This window comes from Phyllobates terribilis, unplaced genomic scaffold (assembly GCF_046119375.1).
Source record: "Phyllobates terribilis strain yellow unplaced genomic scaffold, ASM4611937v1 Scaffold_277__1_contigs__length_2500907, whole genome shotgun sequence".
Lineage (NCBI taxonomy): Eukaryota > Metazoa > Chordata > Amphibia > Anura > Dendrobatidae > Phyllobates > Phyllobates terribilis.
This window is the reverse complement of record NW_027363037.1, coordinates 595526-620083: the sequence shown is the minus strand read 5'-3', so window position 1 is coordinate 620083 and position 24558 is coordinate 595526. Positions and strand designations below refer to the sequence as shown.

The 24558-nt window shown below is 45.5% G+C and overlaps 17 non-coding genes and 2 pseudogenes across 17 annotated transcripts; all 19 read left to right on the top strand.

Moving 5' to 3' along the window:
• The first annotated feature begins 956 nt into the window (after positions 1-956).
• On the top strand, positions 957-1147 carry LOC141219902 (U2 spliceosomal RNA). The gene has a single exon (XR_012288278.1). It is a non-coding gene; the product is annotated as a U2 spliceosomal RNA (small nuclear RNA).
• Positions 1148-2261: 1114 nt separating this feature from the next.
• LOC141219901 (U2 spliceosomal RNA) lies at positions 2262-2452 on the top strand. Its single transcript, XR_012288277.1, has one exon. It is a non-coding gene; the product is annotated as a U2 spliceosomal RNA (small nuclear RNA).
• A 1115-nt stretch (positions 2453-3567) lies between these two features.
• LOC141220245 (U2 spliceosomal RNA) lies at positions 3568-3758 on the top strand. The gene has a single exon (XR_012288614.1). It is a non-coding gene; the product is annotated as a U2 spliceosomal RNA (small nuclear RNA).
• A 1109-nt stretch (positions 3759-4867) lies between these two features.
• On the top strand, positions 4868-5058 carry LOC141219900 (U2 spliceosomal RNA). The gene has a single exon (XR_012288276.1). It is a non-coding gene; the product is annotated as a U2 spliceosomal RNA (small nuclear RNA).
• A 1115-nt stretch (positions 5059-6173) lies between these two features.
• LOC141219753 (U2 spliceosomal RNA) lies at positions 6174-6265 on the top strand (annotated as a pseudogene).
• A 794-nt stretch (positions 6266-7059) lies between these two features.
• LOC141219715 (U2 spliceosomal RNA) lies at positions 7060-7241 on the top strand. The gene has a single exon (XR_012288143.1). It is a non-coding gene; the product is annotated as a U2 spliceosomal RNA (small nuclear RNA).
• A 1115-nt stretch (positions 7242-8356) lies between these two features.
• On the top strand, positions 8357-8547 carry LOC141219899 (U2 spliceosomal RNA). Its single transcript, XR_012288275.1, has one exon. It is a non-coding gene; the product is annotated as a U2 spliceosomal RNA (small nuclear RNA).
• Positions 8548-9662: 1115 nt separating this feature from the next.
• LOC141219898 (U2 spliceosomal RNA) lies at positions 9663-9853 on the top strand. Its single transcript, XR_012288274.1, has one exon. It is a non-coding gene; the product is annotated as a U2 spliceosomal RNA (small nuclear RNA).
• A 1115-nt stretch (positions 9854-10968) lies between these two features.
• LOC141219741 (U2 spliceosomal RNA) lies at positions 10969-11060 on the top strand (annotated as a pseudogene).
• A 789-nt stretch (positions 11061-11849) lies between these two features.
• Positions 11850-12032, top strand: LOC141219712 (U2 spliceosomal RNA). The gene has a single exon (XR_012288142.1). It is a non-coding gene; the product is annotated as a U2 spliceosomal RNA (small nuclear RNA).
• A 1115-nt stretch (positions 12033-13147) lies between these two features.
• Positions 13148-13338, top strand: LOC141219897 (U2 spliceosomal RNA). The gene has a single exon (XR_012288273.1). It is a non-coding gene; the product is annotated as a U2 spliceosomal RNA (small nuclear RNA).
• A 1112-nt stretch (positions 13339-14450) lies between these two features.
• On the top strand, positions 14451-14641 carry LOC141220206 (U2 spliceosomal RNA). The gene has a single exon (XR_012288576.1). It is a non-coding gene; the product is annotated as a U2 spliceosomal RNA (small nuclear RNA).
• A 1115-nt stretch (positions 14642-15756) lies between these two features.
• LOC141219896 (U2 spliceosomal RNA) lies at positions 15757-15947 on the top strand. Its single transcript, XR_012288272.1, has one exon. It is a non-coding gene; the product is annotated as a U2 spliceosomal RNA (small nuclear RNA).
• A 1115-nt stretch (positions 15948-17062) lies between these two features.
• Positions 17063-17253, top strand: LOC141219895 (U2 spliceosomal RNA). The gene has a single exon (XR_012288271.1). It is a non-coding gene; the product is annotated as a U2 spliceosomal RNA (small nuclear RNA).
• A 1115-nt stretch (positions 17254-18368) lies between these two features.
• LOC141219893 (U2 spliceosomal RNA) lies at positions 18369-18559 on the top strand. Its single transcript, XR_012288269.1, has one exon. It is a non-coding gene; the product is annotated as a U2 spliceosomal RNA (small nuclear RNA).
• Positions 18560-19674: 1115 nt separating this feature from the next.
• LOC141219892 (U2 spliceosomal RNA) lies at positions 19675-19865 on the top strand. The gene has a single exon (XR_012288268.1). It is a non-coding gene; the product is annotated as a U2 spliceosomal RNA (small nuclear RNA).
• Positions 19866-20980: 1115 nt separating this feature from the next.
• Positions 20981-21171, top strand: LOC141219891 (U2 spliceosomal RNA). The gene has a single exon (XR_012288267.1). It is a non-coding gene; the product is annotated as a U2 spliceosomal RNA (small nuclear RNA).
• A 1115-nt stretch (positions 21172-22286) lies between these two features.
• Positions 22287-22477, top strand: LOC141220259 (U2 spliceosomal RNA). The gene has a single exon (XR_012288628.1). It is a non-coding gene; the product is annotated as a U2 spliceosomal RNA (small nuclear RNA).
• Positions 22478-23592: 1115 nt separating this feature from the next.
• Positions 23593-23783, top strand: LOC141220171 (U2 spliceosomal RNA). Its single transcript, XR_012288542.1, has one exon. It is a non-coding gene; the product is annotated as a U2 spliceosomal RNA (small nuclear RNA).
• Positions 23784-24558: the final 775 nt, after the last annotated feature.

Genomic DNA, 24558 nt, shown 5'->3' with positions numbered 1-24558 from the left:
TTGGTTCAACTTCAGCAACTGTGCATTGCATTGCCATGTAATGTGATGCAATGCTATCTTTCTAGCTCTCCCTTTTTACTTCCTTTTGGATAAACAGACATATTAGGCAAGCATTTTGGAGCTTTCACCTAAATAACTACAGGTGGTGAGATAAGCTGCACAATATAATTGACCTTTCAGTATATTGTTGCACACACACCATCTATTTAGCAAATGCCCTTGTTATCAACAGCAGCCTTTTAAACTCACCTGAGCTAACAGGTATGTGCGCTGGTTACTCTGCTGCGCTTAAAATTTCTTTTTTGGTTTGCTACAATGCCTTTTCTGAAACGTTGTCTCCTTCTGCTGGAACACTGACTTCTTTCATTTAATGCCTGCAGACTATAAAAGAGAACCCAACCCAAAAAGTTTGGTTGATTAGTCTGTGGCATTCTGTTAAACTGTTGCTTATGGCGGTCTCTGTGAGCTTCTCAGCGACATTCAGCCAGCCAGGTATCCTGCCTGCAGTAGATGGAATGTGGCAATGGAACGCTGGCTGCGCGTGTCATAATAGGCTCTGAGCCTTTATATACCTGTGCACAGCAGCAGCCACCTTCAGTCTGCTGCTGGACAGCCAGCAGCAGCAGCAGCAGGAGAGGTATGTAATCAGGAGCCCTCCTGCTAAGGGTAGACAGCTGCTCGTTCCACCCCACCCCCCGCCTTAATTGGTTCTCCTCCCTTCCAACGGTGTTGAGGCGGGTGGGAACAGCAGGGGGTGAAGGTGCTGTGTTTAAAGAGGTGGAGTTATGCAGATCTAAAACGCGTGGATTGCAGCAGCAGCAAGCCGAAAAGTGCAGGCATGTAAGGGATCTAGAGGTTGACAACATGTCTTCTTAACGGGAGTCCAGGAGCTCATCTCCACAAATGGACTTTTCAGGATCCTTGGGTGGCTCCGTAGTTTGAAACCAATTCTGGTTATCGCTTCTCGGCCTTTTGGCTAAGATCAAGTGTAGTATCTGTTCTTATCAGTTTAATATCTGATACGTCCCCTATCTGGGGACCATATATTAAATGGATTTTTAGAACAGGGAGATGGAAAAAGAGCTTGCTCTGTCCACTCCACGCATTGACCTGGTATTGCAGTATCTCCAGGACCGGTGCACCCCTTCTATAATGCAGTTTCTAAAATCAGAAAGAATTGAATTCAATGTTTTTTGTTCATTTTGCTTGTTTGTCGGATTTGGGGATGGACTCTTTGGCTTTGCTTTTCTTCTCCTCATTGGATTTTTCATGTTCAAAGTTGCAGAAGCCAGATTACAAGCTCATTTTGGTTCAACTTCAGCAACTGTGCATTGCATTGCCATGTAATGTGATGCAATGCTATCTTTCTAGCTCTCCCTTTTTACTTCCTTTTGGATAAACAGACATATTAGGCAAGCATTTTGGAGCTTTCACCTAAATAACTACAGGTGGTGAGATAAGCTGCACAATATAATTGACCTTTCAGTATATTGTTGCACACACACCATCTATTTAGCAAATGCCCTTGTTATCAACAGCAGCCTTTTAAACTCACCTGAGCTAACAGGTATGTGCGCTGGTTACTCTGCTGCGCTTAAAATTTCTTTTTTGGTTTGCTACAATGCCTTTTCTGAAACGTTGTCTCCTTCTGCTGGAACACTGACTTCTTTCATTTAATGCCTGCAGACTATAAAAGAGAACCCAACCCAAAAAGTTTGGTTGATTAGTCTGTGGCATTCTGTTAAACTGTTGCTTATGGCGGTCTCTGTGAGCTTCTCAGCGACATTCAGCCAGCCAGGTATCCTGCCTGCAGTAGATGGAATGTGGCAATGGAACGCTGGCTGCACGTGTCATAATAGGCTCTGAGCCTTTATATACCTGTGCACAGCAGCAGCCACCTTCAGTCTGCTGCTGGACAGCCAGCAGCAGCAGCAGCAGGAGAGGTATGTAATCAGGAGCCCTCCTGCTAAGGGTAGACAGCTGCTCGTTCCACCCCACCCCCCGCCTTAATTGGTTCTCCTCCCTTCCAACGGTGTTGAGGCGGGTGGGAACAGCAGGGGGTGAAGGTGCTGTGTTTAAAGAGGTGGAGTTATGCAGATCTAAAACGCGTGGATTGCAGCAGCAGCAAGCCGAAAGTGCAGGCATGTAAGGGATCTAGAGGTTGACAACATGTCTTCTTAACGGGAGTCCAGGAGCTCATCTCCACAAATGGACTTTTCAGGATCCTTGGGTGGCTCCGTAGTTTGAAACCAATTCTGGTTATCGCTTCTCGGCCTTTTGGCTAAGATCAAGTGTAGTATCTGTTCTTATCAGTTTAATATCTGATACGTCCCCTATCTGGGGACCATATATTAAATGGATTTTTAGAACAGGGAGATGGAAAAAGAGCTTGCTCTGTCCACTCCACGCATTGACCTGGTATTGCAGTATCTCCAGGACCGGTGCACCCCTTCTTTAATGCAGTTTCTAAAATCAGAAAGAATTGAATTCAATGTTTTTTGTTCATTTTGCTTGTTTGTCGGATTTGGGGATGGACTCTTTGGCTTTGCTTTTCTTCTCCTCATTGGATTTTTCATGTTCAAAGTTGCAGAAGCCAGATTACAAGCTCATTTTGGTTCAACTTCAGCAACTGTGCATTGCATTGCCATGTAATGTGATGCAATGCTATCTTTCTAGCTCTCCCTTTTTACTTCCTTTTGGATAAACAGACATATTAGGCAAGCATTTTGGAGCTTTCACCTAAATAACTACAGGTGGTGAGATAAGCTGCACAATATAATTGACCTTTCAGTATATTGTTGCACACACACCATCTATTTAGCAAATGCCCTTGTTATCAACAGCAGCCTTTTAAACTCACCTGAGCTAACAGGTATGTGCGCTGGTTACTCTGCTGCGCTTAAAATTTCTTTTTTGGTTTGCTACAATGCCTTTTCTGAAACGTTGTCTCCTTCTGCTGGAACACTGACTTCTTTCATTTAATGCCTGCAGACTATAAAAGAGAACCCAACCCAAAAAGTTTGGTTGATTAGTCTGTGGCATTCTGTTAAACTGTTGCTTATGGCGGTCTCTGTGAGCTTCTCAGCGACATTCAGCCAGCCAGGTATCCTGCCTGCAGTAGATGGAATGTGGCAATGGAACGCTGGCTGCGCGTGTCATAATAGGCTCTGAGCCTTTATATACCTGTGCACAGCAGCAGCCACCTTCAGTCTGCTGCTGGACAGCCAGCAGCAGCAGCAGCAGGAGAGGTATGTAATCAGGAGCCCTCCTGCTAAGGGTAGACAGCTGCTCGTTCCACCCCACCCCCCGCCTTAATTGGTTCTCCTCCCTTCCAACGGTGTTGAGGCGGGTGGGAACAGCAGGGGGTGAAGGTGCTGTGTTTAAAGAGGTGGAGTTATGCAGATCTAAAACGCGTGGATTGCAGCAGCAGCAAGCCGAAAAGTGCAGGCATGTAAGGGATCTAGAGGTTGACAACATGTCTTCTTAACGGGAGTCCAGGAGCTCATCTCCACAAATGGACTTTTCAGGATCCTTGGGTGGCTCCGTAGTTTGAAACCAATTCTGGTTATCGCTTCTCGGCCTTTTGGCTAAGATCAAGTGTAGTATCTGTTCTTATCAGTTTAATATCTGATACGTCCCCTATCTGAGGACCATATATTAAATGGATTTTTAGAACAGGGAGATGGAAAAAGAGCTTGCTCTGTCCACTCCACGCATTGACCTGGTATTGCAGTATCTCCAGGACCGGTGCACCCCTTCTTTAATGCAGTTTCTAAAAGCAGAAAGAATTGAATTCAATGTTTTTTGTTCATTTTGCTTGTTTGTCGGATTTGGGGATGGACTCTTTGGCTTTGCTTTTCTTCTCCTCATTGGATTTTTCATGTTCAAAGTTGCAGAAGCCAGATTACAAGCTCATTTTGGTTCAACTTCAGCAACTGTGCATTGCATTGCCATGTAATGTGATGCAATGCTATCTTTCTAGCTCTCCCTTTTTACTTCCTTTTGGATAAACAGACATATTAGGCAAGCATTTTGGAGCTTTCACCTAAATAACTACAGGTGGTGAGATAAGCTGCACAATATAATTGACCTTTCAGTATATTGTTGCACACACACCATCTATTTAGCAAATGCCCTTGTTATCAACAGCAGCCTTTTAAACTCACCTGAGCTAACAGGTATGTGCGCTGGTTACTCTGCTGCGCTTAAAATTTCTTTTTTGGTTTGCTACAATGCCTTTTCTGAAACGTTGTCTCCTTCTGCTGGAACACTGACTTCTTTCATTTAATGCCTGCAGACTATAAAAGAGAACCCAACCCAAAAAGTTTGGTTGATTAGTCTGTGGCATTCTGTTAAACTGTTGCTTATGGCGGTCTCTGTGAGCTTCTCAGCGACATTCAGCCAGCCAGGTATCCTGCCTGCAGTAGATGGAATGTGGCAATGGAACGCTGGCTGCGCGTGTCATAATAGGCTCTGAGCCTTTATATACCTGTGCACAGCAGCAGCCACCTTCAGTCTGCTGCTGGACAGCCAGCAGCAGCAGGAGAGGTATGTAATCAGGAGCCCTCCTGCTAAGGGTAGACAGCTGCTCGTTCCACCCCACCCCCCGCCTTAATTGGTTCTCCTCCCTTCCAACGGTGTTGAGGCGGGTGGGAACAGCAGGGGGTGAAGGTGCTGTGTTTAAAGAGGTGGAGTTATGCAGATCTAAAACGCGTGGATTGCAGCAGCAGCAAGCCGAAAAGTGCAGGCATGTAAGGGATCTAGAGGTTGACAACATGTCTTCTTAACGGGAGTCCAGGAGCTCATCTCCACAAATGGACTTTTCAGGATCCTTGGGTGGCTCCGTAGTTTGAAACCAATTCTGGTTATCGCTTCTCGGCCTTTTGGCTAAGATCAAGTGTAGTATCTGTTCTTATCAGTTTAATATCTGATACGTCCCCTATCTGGGGACCATATATTAAATGGATTTTTAGAACAGGGAGATGGAAAAAGAGCTTGCTCTGTCCACTCCACGCATTGACCTGGTATTGCAGTATCTCCAGGACCGGTGCACCCCTTCTTTAATGCAGTTTCTAAAATCAGAAAGAATTGAATTCAATGTTTTTTGTTCATTTTGCTTGTTTGTCGGATTTGGGGATGGACTCTTTGGCTTTGCTTTTCTTCTCCTCATTGGATTTTTCATGTTCAAAGTTGCAGAAGCCAGATTACAAGCTCATTTTGGTTCAACTTCAGCAACTGTGCATTGCATTGCCATGTAATGTGATGCAATGCTATCTTTCTAGCTCTCCCTTTTTACTTCCTTTTGGATAAACAGACATATTAGGCAAGCATTTTGGAGCTTTCACCTAAATAACTACAGGTGGTGAGATAAGCTGCACAATATAATTGACCTTTCAGTATATTGTTGCACACACACCATCTATTTAGCAAATGCCCTTGTTATCAACAGCAGCCTTTTAAACTCACCTGAGCTAACAGGTATGTGCGCTGGTTACTCTGCTGCGCTTAAAATTTCTTTTTTGGTTTGCTACAATGCCTTTTCTGAAACGTTGTCTCCTTCTGCTGGAACACTGACTTCTTTCATTTAATGCCTGCAGACTATAAAAGAGAACCCAACCCAAAAAGTTTGGTTGATTAGTCTGTGGCATTCTGTTAAACTGTTGCTTATGGCGGTCTCTGTGAGCTTCTCAGCGACATTCAGCCAGCCAGGTATCCTGCCTGCAGTAGATGGAATGTGGCAATGGAACGCTGGCTGCGCGTGTCATAATAGGCTCTGAGCCTTTATATACCTGTGCACAGCAGCAGCCACCTTCAGTCTGCTGCTGGACAGCCAGCAGCAGCAGCAGCAGGAGAGGTATGTAATCAGGAGCCCTCCTGCTAAGGGTAGACAGCTGCTCGTTCCACCCCACCCCCCGCCTTAATTGGTTCTCCTCCCTTCCAACGGTGTTGAGGCAGGTGGGAACAGCAGGGGGTGAAGGTGCTGTGTTTAAAGAGGTGGAGTTATGCAGATCTAAAACGCGTGGATTGCAGCAGCAGCAAGCCGAAAAGTGCAGGCATGTAAGGGATCTAGAGGTTGACAACATGTCTTCTTAACGGGAGTCCAGGAGCTCATCTCCACAAATGGACTTTTCAGGATCCTTGGGTGGCTCCGTAGTTTGAAACCAATTCTGGTTATCGCTTCTCGGCCTTTTGGCTAAGATCAAGTGTAGTATCTTTCGAAAAGGCGGTTTTGGATGTTGGCCGCCCTAGTAGATTGATACATTATGCACACTGGGGTTTAGGCGCTTGTTAGTACGCCAGGTGGCTAATATAGTCATCTGGTGGAAAGCATGGCCCCCCAGGATCGACGCCATTGGGCCGGGGAAGATCGAAAGCCCGAAGTGTGAAGTGCCCCAGGAGTGGTGACCCTGGGGTGCCTTAACTCACTGGGATTGGGAACCCCACTTGAGTTTATGGCACATTTGCACAAGCACTTCAAATTTTCTTTCTTCGCACACACCCTTATTCCGGGCCTTCTGGCCTTAGGATGGGGAATTTTTCAATTCCCGGTCGAAGGTCCGGGCAGTATTATACTGTGAAACCTTCACTATTTATTTAATTTCTTTGTCACTGTGTGTCCACTTATTCACGTGTGTCACGTCCTACTAGGATTTTGTCGGGATGCGGTTCCCTTACGGGTTCCTCTCTTGGCAGGTCTAGGGGGGGAGTGTGTGGCCATCAGGTTCTGCTCCCCCCTGAACCCCCCTGGCTCTCCTCTTTCGGGAGGAGAGCGTTGTTGGCTCCCCTCTTCCGGGAGGGGAGCACAGTCTTTGGCTCCCAGTGCCTTGCTCGGGTGAGAACTCGGGCAGGTGCTGGGGGTAAGATTGGGTCGCCTCTGGCTTCGGCTGGAGGTGGCTTTTTGTCCCTGTTCCTCGCTGTGGCCTTTTGGCTCGGAGGGACGGGGAATGGTTTGGGGGACCCTTCTCCTTTTGGAGAGGGTTTCAAGAAGACCAGCATCCTAGTGCACTTTTTTTGTGGCACTTGTCACTTTTTTAAGCGCACTCGGGTTTTGTACACGAATTCGGGCTTTCAACAAAAAAAAAAAAAAATCTGTTCTTATCAGTTTAATATCTGATACGTCCCCTATCTGGGGACCATATATTAAATGGATTTTTAGAACAGGGAGATGGAAAAAGAGCTTTCTCTGTCCACTCCACGCATTGACCTGGTATTGCAGTATCTCCAGGACCGGTGCACCCCTTCTTTAATGCAGTTTCTAAAATCAGAAAGAATTGAATTCAATGTTTTTTGTTCATTTTGCTTGTTTGTCGGATTTGGGGATGGACTCTTTGGCTTTGCTTTTCTTCTCCTCATTGGATTTTTCATGTTCAAAGTTGCAGAAGCCAGATTACAAGCTCATTTTGGTTCAACTTCAGCAACTGTGCATTGCATTGCCATGTAATGTGATGCAATGCTATCTTTCTAGCTCTCCCTTTTTACTTCCTTTTGGATAAACAGACATATTAGGCAAGCATTTTGGAGCTTTCACCTAAATAACTACAGGTGGTGAGATAAGCTGCACAATATAATTGACCTTTCAGTATATTGTTGCACACACACCATCTATTTAGCAAATGCCCTTGTTATCAACAGCAGCCTTTTAAACTCACCTGAGCTAACAGGTATGTGCGCTGGTTACTCTGCTGCGCTTAAAATTTCTTTTTTGGTTTGCTACAATGCCTTTTCTGAAACGTTGTCTCCTTCTGCTGGAACACTGACTTCTTTCATTTAATGCCTGCAGACTATAAAAGAGAACCCAACCCAAAAAGTTTGGTTGATTAGTCTGTGGCATTCTGTTAAACTGTTGCTTATGGCGGTCTCTGTGAGCTTCTCAGCGACATTCAGCCAGCCAGGTATCCTGCCTGCAGTAGATGGAATGTGGCAATGGAACGCTGGCTGCGCGTGTCATAATAGGCTCTGAGCCTTTATATACCTGTGCACAGCAGCAGCCACCTTCAGTCTGCTGCTGGACAGCCAGCAGCAGCAGCAGCAGGAGAGGTATGTAATCAGGAGCCCTCCTGCTAAGGGTAGACAGCTGCTCGTTCCACCCCACCCCCCGCCTTAATTGGTTCTCCTCCCTTCCAACGGTGTTGAGGCGGGTGGGAACAGCAGGGGGTGAAGGTGCTGTGTTTAAAGAGGTGGAGTTATGCAGATCTAAAACGCGTGGATTGCAGCAGCAGCAAGCCGAAAAGTGCAGGCATGTAAGGGATCTAGAGGTTGACAACATGTCTTCTTAACGGGAGTCCAGGAGCTCATCTCCACAAATGGACTTTTCAGGATCCTTGGGTGGCTCCGTAGTTTGAAACCAATTCTGGTTATCGCTTCTCGGCCTTTTGGCTAAGATCAAGTGTAGTATCTGTTCTTATCAGTTTAATATCTGATACGTCCCCTATCTGGGGACCATATATTAAATGGATTTTTAGAACAGGGAGATGGAAAAAGAGCTTGCTCTGTCCACTCCACGCATTGACCTGGTATTGCAGTATCTCCAGGACCGGTGCACCCCTTCTTTAATGCAGTTTCTAAAATCAGAAAGAATTGAATTCAATGTTTTTTGTTCATTTTGCTTGTTTGTCGGATTTGGGGATGGACTCTTTGGCTTTGCTTTTCTTCTCCTCATTGGATTTTTCATGTTCAAAGTTGCAGAAGCCAGATTACAAGCTCATTTTGGTTCAACTTCAGCAACTGTGCATTGCATTGCCATGTAATGTGATGCAATGCTATCTTTCTAGCTCTCCCTTTTTACTTCCTTTTGGATAAACAGACATATTAGGCAAGCATTTTGGAGCTTTCACCTAAATAACTACAGGTGGTGAGATAAGCTGCACAATATAATTGACCTTTCAGTATATTGTTGCACACACACCATCTATTTAGCAAATGCCCTTGTTATCAACAGCAGCCTTTTAAACTCACCTGAGCTAACAGGTATGTGCGCTGGTTACTCTGCTGCGCTTAAAATTTCTTTTTTGGTTTGCTACAATGCCTTTTCTGAAACGTTGTCTCCTTCTGCTGGAACACTGACTTCTTTCATTTAATGCCTGCAGACTATAAAAGAGAACCCAACCCAAAAAGTTTGGTTGATTAGTCTGTGGCATTCTGTTAAACTGTTGCTTATGGCGGTCTCTGTGAGCTTCTCAGCGACATTCAGCCAGCCAGGTATCCTGCCTGCAGTAGATGGAATGTGGCAATGGAACGCTGGCTGCGCGTGTCATAATAGGCTCTGAGCCTTTATATACCTGTGCACAGCAGCAGCCACCTTCAGTCTGCTGCTGGACAGCCAGCAGCAGCAGCAGCAGGAGAGGTATGTAATCAGGAGCCCTCCTGCTAAGGGTAGACAGCTGCTCGTTCCACCCCACCCCCCGCCTTAATTGGTTCTCCTCCCTTCCAACGGTGTTGAGGCGGGTGGGAACAGCAGGGGGTGAAGGTGCTGTGTTTAAAGAGGTGGAGTTATGCAGATCTAAAACGCGTGGATTGCAGCAGCAGCAAGCCGAAAAGTGCAGGCATGTAAGGGATCTAGAGGTTGACAACATGTCTTCTTAACGGGAGTCCAGGAGCTCATCTCCACAAATGGACTTTTCAGGATCCTTGGGTGGCTCCGTAGTTTGAAACCAATTCTGGTTATCGCTTCTCGGCCTTTTGGCTAAGATCAAGTGTAGTATCTGTTCTTATCAGTTTAATATCTGATACGTCCCCTATCTGGGGACCATATATTAAATGGATTTTTAGAACAGGGAGATGGAAAAAGAGCTTGCTCTGTCCACTCCACGCATTGACCTGGTATTGCAGTATCTCCAGGACCGGTGCACCCCTTCTTTAATGCAGTTTCTAAAATCAGAAAGAATTGAATTCAATGTTTTTTGTTCATTTTGCTTGTTTGTCGGATTTGGGGATGGACTCTTTGGCTTTGCTTTTCTTCTCCTCATTGGATTTTTCATGTTCAAAGTTGCAGAAGCCAGATTACAAGCTCATTTTGGTTCAACTTCAGCAACTGTGCATTGCATTGCCATGTAATGTGATGCAATGCTATCTTTCTAGCTCTCCCTTTTTACTTCCTTTTGGATAAACAGACATATTAGGCAAGCATTTTGGAGCTTTCACCTAAATAACTACAGGTGGTGAGATAAGCTGCACAATATAATTGACCTTTCAGTATATTGTTGCACACACACCATCTATTTAGCAAATGCCCTTGTTATCAACAGCAGCCTTTTAAACTCACCTGAGCTAACAGGTATGTGCGCTGGTTACTCTGCTGCGCTTAAAATTTCTTTTTTGGTTTGCTACAATGCCTTTTCTGAAACGTTGTCTCCTTCTGCTGGAACACTGACTTCTTTCATTTAATGCCTGCAGACTATAAAAGAGAACCCAACCCAAAAAGTTTGGTTGATTAGTCTGTGGCATTCTGTTAAACTGTTGCTTATGGCGGTCTCTGTGAGCTTCTCAGCGACATTCAGCCAGCCAGGTATCCTGCCTGCAGTAGATGGAATGTGGCAATGGAACGCTGGCTGCGCGTGTCATAATAGGCTCTGAGCCTTTATATACCTGTGCACAGCAGCAGCCACCTTCAGTCTGCTGCTGGACAGCCAGCAGCAGCAGCAGCAGGAGAGGTATGTAATCAGGAGCCCTCCTGCTAAGGGTAGACAGCTGCTCGTTCCACCCCACCCCCCGCCTTAATTGGTTCTCCTCCCTTCCAACGGTGTTGAGGCGGGTGGGAACAGCAGGGGGTGAAGGTGCTGTGTTTAAAGAGGTGGAGTTATGCAGATCTAAAACGCGTGGATTGCAGCAGCAGCAAGCCGAAAAGTGCAGGCATGTAAGGGATCTAGAGGTTGACAACATGTCTTCTTAACGGGAGTCCAGGAGCTCATCTCCACAAATGGACTTTTCAGGATCCTTGGGTGGCTCCGTAGTTTGAAACCAATTCTGGTTATCGCTTCTCGGCCTTTTGGCTAAGATCAAGTGTAGTATCTTTTGAAAAGGCGGTTTTGGATGTTGGCCGCCCTAGTAGATTGATACATTATGCACACTGGGGTTTAGGCGCTTGTTAGTACGCCAGGTGGCTAATATAGTCATCTGGTGGAAAGCATGGCCCCCCAGGATCGACGCCATTGGGCCGGGGAAGATCGAAAGCCCGAAGTGTGAAGTGCCCCAGGAGTGGTGACCCTGGGGTGCCTTAACTCACTGGGATTGGGAACCCCACTTGAGTTTATGGCACATTTGCACAAGCACTTCAAATTTTCTTTCTTCGCACACACCCTTATTCCGGGCCTTCTGGCCTTAGGATGGGGAATTTTTCAATTCCCGGTCGAAGGTCCGGGCAGTATTATACTGTGAAACCTTCACTATTTATTTAATTTCTTTGTCACTGTGTGTCCACTTATTCACGTGTGTCACGTCCTACTAGGATTTTGTCGGGATGCGGTTCCCTTACGGGTTCCTCTCTTGGCAGGTCTAGGGGGGGAGTGTGTGGCCATCAGGTTCCGCTCCCCCCTGAACACCCCTGGCTCTCCTCTTTCGGGAGGAGAGCGTTGTTGGCTCCCCTCTTCCGGGAGGGGAGCACAGTCTTTGGCTCCCAGTGCCTTGCTCGGGTGAGAACTCGGGCAGGTGCTGGGGGTAAGATTGGGTCGCCTCTGGCTTCGGCTGGAGGTGGCTTTTTGTCCCTGTTCCTCGCTGTGGCCTTTTGGCTCGGAGGGACGGGGAATGGTTTGGGGGACCCTTCTCCTTTTGGAGAGGGTTTCAAGAAGACCAGCATCCTAGTGCACTTTTTTTGTGGCACTTGTCACTTTTTTAAGCGCACTCGGGTTTTGTACACGAATTCGGGCTTTCAATAAAAAAAAAAATCTGTTCTTATCAGTTTAATATCTGATACGTCCCCTATCTGGAGACCATATATTAAATGGATTTTTAGAACAGGGAGATGGAAAAAGAGCTTGCTCTGTCCACTCCACGCATTGACCTGGTATTGCAGTATCTCCAGGACCGGTGCACCCCTTCTTTAATGCAGTTTCTAAAATCAGAAAGAATTGAATTCAATGTTTTTTGTTCATTTTGCTTGTTTGTCGGATTTGGGGATGGACTCTTTGGCTTTGCTTTTCTTCTCCTCATTGGATTTTTCATGTTCAAAGTTGCAGAAGCCAGATTACAAGCTCATTTTGGTTCAACTTCAGCAACTGTGCATTGCATTGCCATGTAATGTGATGCAATGCTATCTTTCTAGCTCTCCCTTTTTACTTCCTTTTGGATAAACAGACATATTAGGCAAGCATTTTGGAGCTTTCACCTAAATAACTACAGGTGGTGAGATAAGCTGCACAATATAATTGACCTTTCAGTATATTGTTGCACACACACCATCTATTTAGCAAATGCCCTTGTTATCAACAGCAGCCTTTTAAACTCACCTGAGCTAACAGGTATGTGCGCTGGTTACTCTGCTGCGCTTAAAATTTCTTTTTTGGTTTGCTACAATGCCTTTTCTGAAACGTTGTCTCCTTCTGCTGGAACACTGACTTCTTTCATTTAATGCCTGCAGACTATAAAAGAGAACCCAACCCAAAAAGTTTGGTTGATTAGTCTGTGGCATTCTGTTAAACTGTTGCTTATGGCGGTCTCTGTGAGCTTCTCAGCGACATTCAGCCAGCCAGGTATCCTGCCTGCAGTAGATGGAATGTGGCAATGGAACGCTGGCTGCGCGTGTCATAATAGGCTCTGAGCCTTTATATACCTGTGCACAGCAGCAGCCACCTTCAGTCTGCTGCTGGACAGCCAGCAGCAGCAGCAGCAGGAGAGGTATGTAATCAGGAGCCCTCCTGCTAAGGGTAGACAGCTGCTCGTTCCACCCCACCCCCCGCCTTAATTGGTTCTCCTCCCTTCCAACGGTGTTGAGGCGGGTGGGAACAGCAGGGGGTGAAGGTGCTGTGTTTAAAGAGGTGGAGTTATGCAGATCTAAAACGCGTGGATTGCAGCAGCAGCAAGCCGAAAAGTGCAGGCATGTAAGGGATCTAGAGGTTGACAACATGTCTTCTTAACGGGAGTCCAGGAGCTCATCTCCACAAATGGACTTTTCAGGATCCTTGGGTGGCTCCGTAGTTTGAAACCAATTCTGGTTATCGCTTCTCGGCCTTTTGGCTAAGATCAAGTGTAGTATCTGTTCTTATCAGTTTAATATCTGATACGTCCCCTATCTGGGGACCATATATTAAATGGATTTTTAGAACAGGGAGATGGAAAAAGAGCTTGCTCTGTCCACTCCACGCATTGACCTGGTATTGCAGTATCTCCAGGACCGGTGCACCCCTTCTTTAATGCAGTTTCTAAAATCAGAAAGAATTGAATTCAATGTTTTTTGTTCATTTTGCTTGTTTGTCGGATTTGGGGATGGACTCTTTGGCTTTGCTTTTCTTCTCCTCATTGGATTTTTCATGTTCAAAGTTGCAGAAGCCAGATTACAAGCTCATTTTGGTTCAACTTCAGCAACTGTGCATTGCATTGCCATGTAATGTGATGCAATGCTATCTTTCTAGCTCTCCCTTTTTACTTCCTTTTGGATAAACAGACATGTTAGGCAAGCATTTTGGAGCTTTCACCTAAATAACTACAGGTGGTGAGATAAGCTGCACAATATAATTGACCTTTCAGTATATTGTTGCACACACACCATCTATTTAGCAAATGCCCTTGTTATTAACAGCAGCCTTTTAAACTCACCTGAGCTAACAGGTATGTGCGCTGGTTACTCTGCTGCGCTTAAAATTTCTTTTTTGGTTTGCTACAATGCCATTTCTGAAACGTTGTCTCCTTCTGCTGGAACACTGACTTCTTTCATTTAATGCCTGCAGACTATAAAAGAGAACCCAACCCAAAAAGTTTGGTTGATTAGTCTGTGGCATTCTGTTAAACTGTTGCTTATGGCGGTCTCTGTGAGCTTCTCAGCGACATTCAGCCAGCCAGGTATCCTGCCTGCAGTAGATGGAATGTGGCAATGGAACGCTGGCTGCGCGTGTCATAATAGGCTCTGAGCCTTTATATACCTGTGCACAGCAGCAGCCACCTTCAGTCTGCTGCTGGACAGCCAGCAGCAGCAGCAGGAGAGGTATGTAATCAGGAGCCCTCCTGCTAAGGGTAGACAGCTGCTCGTTCCACCCCACCCCCCGCCTTAATTGGTTCTCCTCCCTTCCAACGGTGTTGAGGCGGGTGGGAACAGCAGGGGGTGAAGGTGCTGTGTTTAAAGAGGTGGAGTTATGCAGATCTAAAACGCGTGGATTGCAGCAGCAGCAAGCCGAAAAGTGCAGGCATGTAAGGGATCTAGAGGTTGACAACATGTCTTCTTAACGGGAGTCCAGGAGCTCATCTCCACAAATGGACTTTTCAGGATCCTTGGGTGGCTCCGTAGTTTGAAACCAATTCTGGTTATCGCTTCTCGGCCTTTTGGCTAAGATCAAGTGTAGTATCTGTTCTTATCAGTTTAATATCTGATACGTCCCCTATCTGGGGACCATATATTAAATGGATTTTTAGAACAGGGAGATGGAAAAAGAGCTTGCTCTGTCCACTCCACGCATTGACTTGGTATTGCAGTATCTCCAGGACCGGTGCACCCCTTCTTTAATGCAGTTTCTAAAATCAGAAAGAATTGAATTCAATGTTTTTTGTTCATTTTGCTTGTTTGTCGGATTTGGGGATGGACTCTTTGGCTTTGCTTTTCTTCTCCTCATTGGATTTTTCATGTTCAAAGTTGCAGAAGGCAGATTACAAGCTCATTTTGGTTCAACTTCAGCAACTGTGCATTGCATTGCCATGTAATGTGATGCAATGCTATCTTTCTAGCTCTCCCTTTTTACTTCCTTTTGGATAAACAGACATATTAGGCAAGCATTTTGGAGCTTTCACCTAAATAACTACAGGTGGTGAGATAAGCTGCACAATATAATTGACCTTTCAGTATATTGTTGCACACACACCATCTATTTAGCAAATGCCCTTGTTATCAACAGCAGCCTTTTAAACTCACCTGAGCTAACAGGTATGTGCGCTGGTTACTCTGCTGCGCTTAAAATTTCTTTTTTGGTTTGCTACAATGCCTTTTCTGAAACGTTGTCTCCTTCTGCTGGAACACTGACTTCTTTCATTTAATGCCTGCAGACTATAAAAGAGAACCCAACCCAAAAAGTTTGGTTGATTAGTCTGTGGCATTCTGTTAAACTGTTGCTTATGGCGGTCTCTGTGAGCTTCTCAGCGACATTCAGCCAGCCAGGTATCCTGCCTGCAGTAGATGGAATGTGGCAATGGAACGCTGGCTGCGCGTGTCATAATAGGCTCTGAGCCTTTATATACCTGTGCACAGCAGCAGCCACCTTCAGTCTGCTGCTGGACAGCCAGCAGCAGCAGCAGCAGGAGAGGTATGTAATCAGGAGCCCTCCTGCTAAGGGTAGACAGCTGCTCGTTCCACCCCACCCCCCGCCTTAATTGGTTCTCCTCCCTTCCAACGGTGTTGAGGCGGGTGGGAACAGCAGGGGGTGAAGGTGCTGTGTTTAAAGAGGTGGAGTTATGCAGATCTAAAACGCGTGGATTGCAGCAGCAGCAAGCCGAAAAGTGCAGGCATGTAAGGGATCTAGAGGTTGACAACATGTCTTCTTAACGGGAGTCCAGGAGCTCATCTCCACAAATGGACTTTTCAGGATCCTTGGGTGGCTCCGTAGTTTGAAACCAATTCTGGTTATCGCTTCTCGGCCTTTTGGCTAAGATCAAGTGTAGTATCTGTTCTTATCAGTTTAATATCTGATACGTCCCCTATCTGGGGACCATATATTAAATGGATTTTTAGAACAGGGAGATGGAAAAAGAGCTTGCTCTGTCCACTCCACGCATTGACCTGGTATTGCAGTATCTCCAGGACCGGTGCACCCCTTCTTTAATGCAGTTTCTAAAATCAGAAAGAATTGAATTCAATGTTTTTTGTTCATTTTGCTTGTTTGTCGGATTTGGGGATGGACTCTTTGGCTTTGCTTTTCTTCTCCTCATTGGATTTTTCATGTTCAAAGTTGCAGAAGGCAGATTACAAGCTCATTTTGGTTCAACTTCAGCAACTGTGCATTGCATTGCCATGTAATGTGATGCAATGCTATCTTTCTAGCTCTCCCTTTTTACTTCCTTTTGGATAAACAGACATATTAGGCAAGCATTTTGGAGCTTTCACCTAAATAACTACAGGTGGTGAGATAAGCTGCACAATATAATTGACCTTTCAGTATATTGTTGCACACACACCATCTATTTAGCAAATGCCCTTGTAATCAACAGCAGCCTTTTAAACTCACCTGAGCTAACAGGTATGTGCGCTGGTTACTCTGCTGCGCTTAAAATTTCTTTTTTGGTTTGCTACAATGCCTTTTCTGAAACGTTGTCTCCTTCTGCTGGAACACTGACTTCTTTCATTTAATGCCTGCAGACTATAAAAGAGAACCCAACCCAAAAAGTTTGGTTGATTAGTCTGTGGCATTCTGTTAAACTGTTGCTTATGGCGGTCTCTGTGAGCTTCTCAGCGACATTCAGCCAGCCAGGTATCCTGCCTGCAGTAGATGGAATGTGGCAATGGAACGCTGGCTGCGCGTGTCATAATAGGCTCTGAGCCTTTATATACCTGTGCACAGCAGCAGCCACCTTCAGTCTGCTGCTGGACAGCCAGCAGCAGCAGCAGCAGGAGAGGTATGTAATCAGGAGCCCTCCTGCTAAGGGTAGACAGCTGCTCGTTCCACCCCACCCCCCGCCTTAATTGGTTCTCCTCCCTTCCAACGGTGTTGAGGCGGGTGGGAACAGCAGGGGGTGAAGGTGCTGTGTTTAAAGAGGTGGAGTTATGCAGATCTAAAACGCGTGGATTGCAGCAGCAGCAAGCCGAAAAGTGCAGGCATGTAAGGGATCTAGAGGTTGACAACATGTCTTCTTAACGGGAGTCCAGGAGCTCATCTCCACAAATGGACTTTTCAGGATCCTTGGGTGGCTCCGTAGTTTGAAACCAATTCTGGTTATCGCTTCTCGGCCTTTTGGCTAAGATCAAGTGTAGTATCTGTTCTTATCAGTTTAATATCTGATACGTCCCCTATCTGGGGACCATATATTAAATGGATTTTTAGAACAGGGAGATGGAAAAAGAGCTTGCTCTGTCCACTCCACGCATTGACCTGGTATTGCAGTATCTCCAGGACCGGTGCACCCCTTCTTTAATGCAGTTTCAAAAATCAGAAAGAATTGAATTCAATGTTTTTTGTTCATTTTGCTTGTTTGTCGGATTTGGGGATGGACTCTTTGGCTTTGCTTTTCTTCTCCTCATTGGATTTTTCATGTTCAAAGTTGCAGAAGCCAGATTACAAGCTCATTTTGGTTCAACTTCAGCAACTGTGCATTGCATTGCCATGTAATGTGATGCAATGCTATCTTTCTAGCTCTCCCTTTTTACTTCCTTTTGGATAAACAGACATATTAGGCAAGCATTTTGGAGCTTTCACCTAAATAACTACAGGTGGTGAGATAAGCTGCACAATATAATTGACCTTTCAGTATATTGTTGCACACACACCATCTATTTAGCAAATGCCCTTGTTATCAACAGCAGCCTTTTAAACTCACCTGAGCTAACAGGTATGTGCGCTGGTTACTCTGCTGCGCTTAAAATTTCTTTTTTGGTTTGCTACAATGCCTTTTCTGAAACGTTGTCTCCTTCTGCTGGAACACTGACTTCTTTCATTTAATGCCTGCAGACTATAAAAGAGAACCCAACCCAAAAAGTTTGGTTGATTAGTCTGTGGCATTCTGTTAAACTGTTGCTTATGGCGGTCTCTGTGAGCTTCTCAGCGACATTCAGCCAGCCAGGTATCCTGCCTGCAGTAGATGGAATGTGGCAATGGAACGCTGGCTGCGCGTGTCATAATAGGCTCTGAGCCTTTATATACCTGTGCACAGCAGCAGCCACCTTCAGTCTGCTGCTGGACAGCCAGCAGCAGCAGCAGCAGGAGAGGTATGTAATCAGGAGCCCTCCTGCTAAGGGTAGACAGCTGCTCGTTCCACCCCACCCCCCGCCTTAATTGGTTCTCCTCCCTTCCAACGGTGTTGAGGCGGGTGGGAACAGCAGGGGGTGAAGGTGCTGTGTTTAAAGAGGTGGAGTTATGCAGATCTAAAACGCGTGGATTGCAGCAGCAGCAAGCCGAAAAGTGCAAGCATGTAAGGGATCTAGAGGTTGACAACATGTCTTCTTAACGGGAGTCCAGGAGCTCATCTCCACAAATGGACTTTTCAGGATCCTTGGGTGGCTCCGTAGTTTGAAACCAATTCTGGTTATCGCTTCTCGGCCTTTTGGCTAAGATCAAGTGTAGTATCTGTTCTTATCAGTTTAATATCTGATACGTCCCCTATCTGGGGACCATATATTAAATGGATTTTTAGAACAGGGAGATGGAAAAAGAGCTTGCTCTGTCCACTCCACGCATTGACCTGGTATTGCAGTATCTCCAGGACCGGTGCACCCCTTCTTTAATGCAGTTTCTAAAATCAGAAAGAATTGAATTCAATGTTTTTTGTTCATTTTGCTTGTTTGTCGGATTTGGGGATGGACTCTTTGGCTTTGCTTTTCTTCTCCTCATTGGATTTTTCATGTTCAAAGTTGCAGAAGGCAGATTACAAGCTCATTTTGGTTCAACTTCAGCAACTGTGCATTGCATTGCCATGTAATGTGATGCAATGCTATCTTTCTAGCTCTCCCTTTTTACTTCCTTTTGGATAAACAGACATATTAGGCAAGCATTTTGGAGCTTTCACCTAAATAACTACAGGTGGTGAGATAAGCTGCACAATATAATTGACCTTTCAGTATATTGTTGCACACACACCATCTATTTAGCAAATGCCCTTGTTATCAACAGCAGCCTTTTAAACTCACCTGAGCTAACAGGTATGTGCGCTGGTTACTCTGCTGCGCTTAAAATTTCTTTTTTGGTTTGCTACAATGCCTTTTCTGAAACATTGTCTCCTTCTGCTGGAACACTGACTTCTTTCATTTAATGCCTGCAGACTATAAAAGAGAACCCAACCCAAAAAGTTTGGTTGATTAGTCTGTGGCATTCTGTTAAACTGTTGCTTATGGCGGTCTCTGTGAGCTTCTCAGCGACATTCAGCCAGGCAGGTATCCTGCCTGCAGTAGATGGAATGTGGCAATGGAACGCTGGCTGCGCGTGTCATAATAGGCTCTGAGCCTTTATATACCTGTGCACAGCAGCAGCCACCTTCAGTCTGCTGCTGGACAGCCAGCAGCAGCAGCAGCAGGAGAGGTATGTAATCAGGAGCCCTCCTGCTAAGGGTAGACAGCTGCTCGTTCCACCCCACCCCCCGCCTTAATTGGTTCTCCTCCCTTCCAACGGTGTTGAGGCGGGTGGGAACAGCAGGGGGTGAAGGTGCTGTGTTTAAAGAGGTGGAGTTATGCAGATCTAAAACGCGTGGATTGCAGCAGCAGCAAGCCGAAAAGTGCAGGCATGTAAGGGATCTAGAGGTTGACAACATGTCTTCTTAACGGGAGTCCAGGAGCTCATCTCCACAAATGGACTTTTCAGGATCCTTGGGTGGCTCCGTAGTTTGAAACCAATTCTGGTTATCGCTTCTCGGCCTTTTGGCTAAGATCAAGTGTAGTATCTGTTCTTATCAGTTTAATATCTGATACGTCCCCTATCTGGGGACCATATATTAAATGGATTTTTAGAACAGGGAGATGGAAAAAGAGCTTGCTCTGTCCACTCCACGCATTGACCTGGTATTGCAGTATCTCCAGGACCGGTGCACCCCTTCTTTAATGCAGTTTCTAAAATCAGAAAGAATTGAATTCAATGTTTTTTGTTCATTTTGCTTGTTTGTCGGATTTGGGGATGGACTCTTTGGCTTTGCTTTTCTTCTCCTCATTGGATTTTTCATGTTCAAAGTTGCAGAAGGCAGATTACAAGCTCATTTTGGTTCAACTTCAGCAACTGTGCATTGCATTGCCATGTAATGTGATGCAATGCTATCTTTCTAGCTCTCCCTTTTTACTTCCTTTTGGATAAACAGACATATTAGGCAAGCATTTTGGAGCTTTCACCTAAATAACTACAGGTGGTGAGATAAGCTGCACAATATAATTGACCTTTCAGTATATTGTTGCACACACACCATCTATTTAGCAAATGCCCTTGTAATCAACAGCAGCCTTTTAAACTCACCTGAGCTAACAGGTATGTGCGCTGGTTACTCTGCTGCGCTTAAAATTTCTTTTTTGGTTTGCTACAATGCCTTTTCTGAAACGTTGTCTCCTTCTGCTGGAACACTGACTTCTTTCATTTAATGCCTGCAGACTATAAAAGAGAACCCAACCCAAAAAGTTTGGTTGATTAGTCTGTGGCATTCTGTTAAACTGTTGCTTATGGCGGTCTCTGTGAGCTTCTCAGCGACATTCAGCCAGCCAGGTATCCTGCCTGCAGTAGATGGAATGTGGCAATGGAACGCTGGCTGCGCGTGTCATAATAGGCTCTGAGCCTTTATATACCTGTGCACAGCAGCAGCCACCTTCAGTCTGCTGCTGGACAGCCAGCAGCAGCAGCAGCAGGAGAGGTATGTAATCAGGAGCCCTCCTGCTAAGGGTAGACAGCTGCTCGTTCCACCCCACCCCCCGCCTTAATTGGTTCTCCTCCCTTCCAACGGTGTTGAGGCGGGTGGGAACAGCAGGGGGTGAAGGTGCTGTGTTTAAAGAGGTGGAGTTATGCAGATCTAAAACGCGTGGATTGCAGCAGCAGCAAGCCGAAAAGTGCAGGCATGTAAGGGATCTAGAGGTTGACAACATGTCTTCTTAACGGGAGTCCAGGAGCTCATCTCCACAAATGGACTTTTCAGGATCCTTGGGTGGCTCCGTAGTTTGAAACCAATTCTGGTTATCGCTTCTCGGCCTTTTGGCTAAGATCAAGTGTAGTATCTGTTCTTATCAGTTTAATATCTGATACGTCCCCTATCTGGGGACCATATATTAAATGGATTTTTAGAACAGGGAGATGGAAAAAGAGCTTGCTCTGTCCACTCCACGCATTGACCTGGTATTGCAGTATCTCCAGGACCGGTGCACCCCTTCTTTAATGCAGTTTCAAAAATCAGAAAGAATTGAATTCAATGTTTTTTGTTCATTTTGCTTGTTTGTCGGATTTGGGGATGGACTCTTTGGCTTTGCTTTTCTTCTCCTCATTGGATTTTTCATGTTCAAAGTTGCAGAAGCCAGATTACAAGCTCATTTTGGTTCAACTTCAGCAACTGTGCATTGCATTGCCATGTAATGTGATGCAATGCTATCTTTCTAGCTCTCCCTTTTTACTTCCTTTTGGATAAACAGACATATTAGGCAAGCATTTTGGAGCTTTCACCTAAATAACTACAGGTGGTGAGATAAGCTGCACAATATAATTGACCTTTCAGTATATTGTTGCACACACACCATCTATTTAGCAAATGCCCTTGTTATCAACAGCAGCCTTTTAAACTCACCTGAGCTAACAGGTATGTGCGCTGGTTACTCTGCTGCGCTTAAAATTTCTTTTTTGGTTTGCTACAATGCCTTTTCTGAAACGTTGTCTCCTTCTGCTGGAACACTGACTTCTTTCATTTAATGCCTGCAGACTATAAAAGAGAACCCAACCCAAAAAGTTTGGTTGATTAGTCTGTGGCATTCTGTTAAACTGTTGCTTATGGCGGTCTCTGTGAGCTTCTCAGCGACATTCAGCCAGCCAGGTATCCTGCCTGCAGTAGATGGAATGTGGCAATGGAACGCTGGCTGCGCGTGTCATAATAGGCTCTGAGCCTTTATATACCTGTGCACAGCAGCAGCCACCTTCAGTCTGCTGCTGGACAGCCAGCAGCAGCAGCAGCAGGAGAGGTATGTAATCAGGAGCCCTCCTGCTAAGGGTAGACAGCTGCTCGTTCCACCCCACCCCCCGCCTTAATTGGTTCTCCTCCCTTCCAACGGTGTTGAGGCGGGTGGGAACAGCAGGGGGTGAAGGTGCTGTGTTTAAAGAGGTGGAGTTATGCAGATCTAAAACGCGTGGATTGCAGCAGCAGCAAGCCGAAAAGTGCAAGCATGTAAGGGATCTAGAGGTTGACAACATGTCTTCTTAACGGGAGTCCAGGAGCTCATCTCCACAAATGGACTTTTCAGGATCCTTGGGTGGCTCCGTAGTTTGAAACCAATTCTGGTTATCGCTTCTCGGCCTTTTGGCTAAGATCAAGTGTAGTATCTGTTCTTATCAGTTTAATATCTGATACGTCCCCTATCTGGGGACCATATATTAAATGGATTTTTAGAACAGGGAGATGGAAAAAGAGCTTACTCTGTCCACTCCACGCATTGACCTGGTATTGCAGTATCTCCAGGACCGGTGCACCCCTTCTTTAATGCAGTTTCTAAAATCAGAAAGAATTGAATTCAATGTTTTTTGTTCATTTTGCTTGTTTGTCGGATTTGGGGATGGACTCTTTGGCTTTGCTTTTCTTCTCCTCATTGGATTTTTCATGTTCAAAGTTGCAGAAGCCAGATTACAAGCTCATTTTGGTTCAACTTCAGCAACTGTGCATTGCATTGCCATGTAATGTGATGCAATGCTATCTTTCTAGCTCTCCCTTTTTACTTCCTTTTGGATAAACAGACATATTAGGCAAGCATTTTGGAGCTTTCACCTAAATAACTACAGGTGGTGAGATAAGCTGCACAATATAATTGACCTTTCAGTATATTGTTGCACACACACCATCTATTTAGCAAATGCCCTTGTTATCAACAGCAGCCTTTTAAACTCACCTGAGCTAACAGGTATGTGCGCTGGTTACTCTGCTGCGCTTAAAATTTCTTTTTTGGTTTGCTACAATGCCTTTTCTGAAACGTTGTCTCCTTCTGCTGGAACACTGACTTCTTTCATTTAATGCCTGCAGACTATAAAAGAGAACCCAACCCAAAAAGTTTGGTTGATTAGTCTGTGGCATTCTGTTAAACTGTTGCTTATGGCGGTCTCTGTGAGCTTCTCAGCGACATTCAGCCAGCCAGGTATCCTGCCTGCAGTAGATGGAATGTGGCAATGGAACGCTGGCTGCGCGTGTCATAATAGGCTCTGAGCCTTTATATACCTGTGCACAGCAGCAGCCACCTTCAGTCTGCTGCTGGACAGCCAGCAGCAGCAGCAGCAGGAGAGGTATGTAATCAGGAGCCCTCCTGCTAAGGGTAGACAGCTGCTCGTTCCACCCCACCCCCCGCCTTAATTGGTTCTCCTCCCTTCCAACGGTGTTGAGGCGGGTGGGAACAGCAGGGGGTGAAGGTGCTGTGTTTAAAGAGGTGGAGTTATGCAGATCTAAAACGCGTGGATTGCAGCAGCAGCAAGCCGAAAAGTGCAGGCATGTAAGGGATCTAGAGGTTGACAACATGTCTTCTTAACGGGAGTCCAGGAGCTCATCTCCACAAATGGACTTTTCAGGATCCTTGGGTGGCTCCGTAGTTTGAAACCAATTCTGGTTATCGCTTCTCGGCCTTTTGGCTAAGATCAAGTGTAGTATCTGTTCTTATCAGTTTAATATCTGATACGTCCCCTATCTGGGGACCATATATTAAATGGATTTTTAGAACAGGGAGATGGAAAAAGAGCTTGCTCTGTCCACTCCACGCATTGACCTGGTATTGCAGTATCTCCAGGACCGGTGCAACCCTTCTTTAATGCAGTTTCTAAAATCAGAAAGAATTGAATTCAATGTTTTTTGTTCATTTTGCTTGTTTGTCGGATTTGGGGGTGGACTCTTTGGCTTTGCTTTTCTTCTCCTCATTGGATTTTTCATGTTCAAAGTTGCAGAAGCCAGATTACAAGCTCATTTTGGTTCAACTTCAGCAACTGTGCATTGCATTGCCATGTAATGTGATGCAATGCTATCTTTCTAGCTCTCCCTTTTTACTTCCTTTTGGATAAACAGACATATTAGGCAAGCATTTTGGAGCTTTCACCTAAATAACTACAGGTGGTGAGATAAGCTGCACAATATAATTGACCTTTCAGTATATTGTTGCACACACACCATCTATTTAGCAAATGCCCTTGTTATCAACAGCAGCCTTTTAAACTCACCTGAGCTAACAGGTATGTGCGCTGGTTACTCTGCTGCGCTTAAAATTTCTTTTTTGGTTTGCTACAATGCCTTTTCTGAAACGTTGTCTCCTTCTGCTGGAACACTGACTTCTTTCATTTAATGCCTGCAGACTATAAAAGAGAACCCAACCCAAAAAGTTTGGTTGATTAGTCTGTGGCATTCTGTTAAACTGTTGCTTATGGCGGTCTCTGTGAGCTTCTCAGCGACATTCAGCCAGCCAGGTATCCTGCCTGCAGTAGATGGAATGTGGCAATGGAACGCTGGCTGCGCGTGTCATAATAGGCTCTGAGCCTTTATATACCTGTGCACAGCAGCAGCCACCTTCAGTCTGCTGCTGGACAGCCA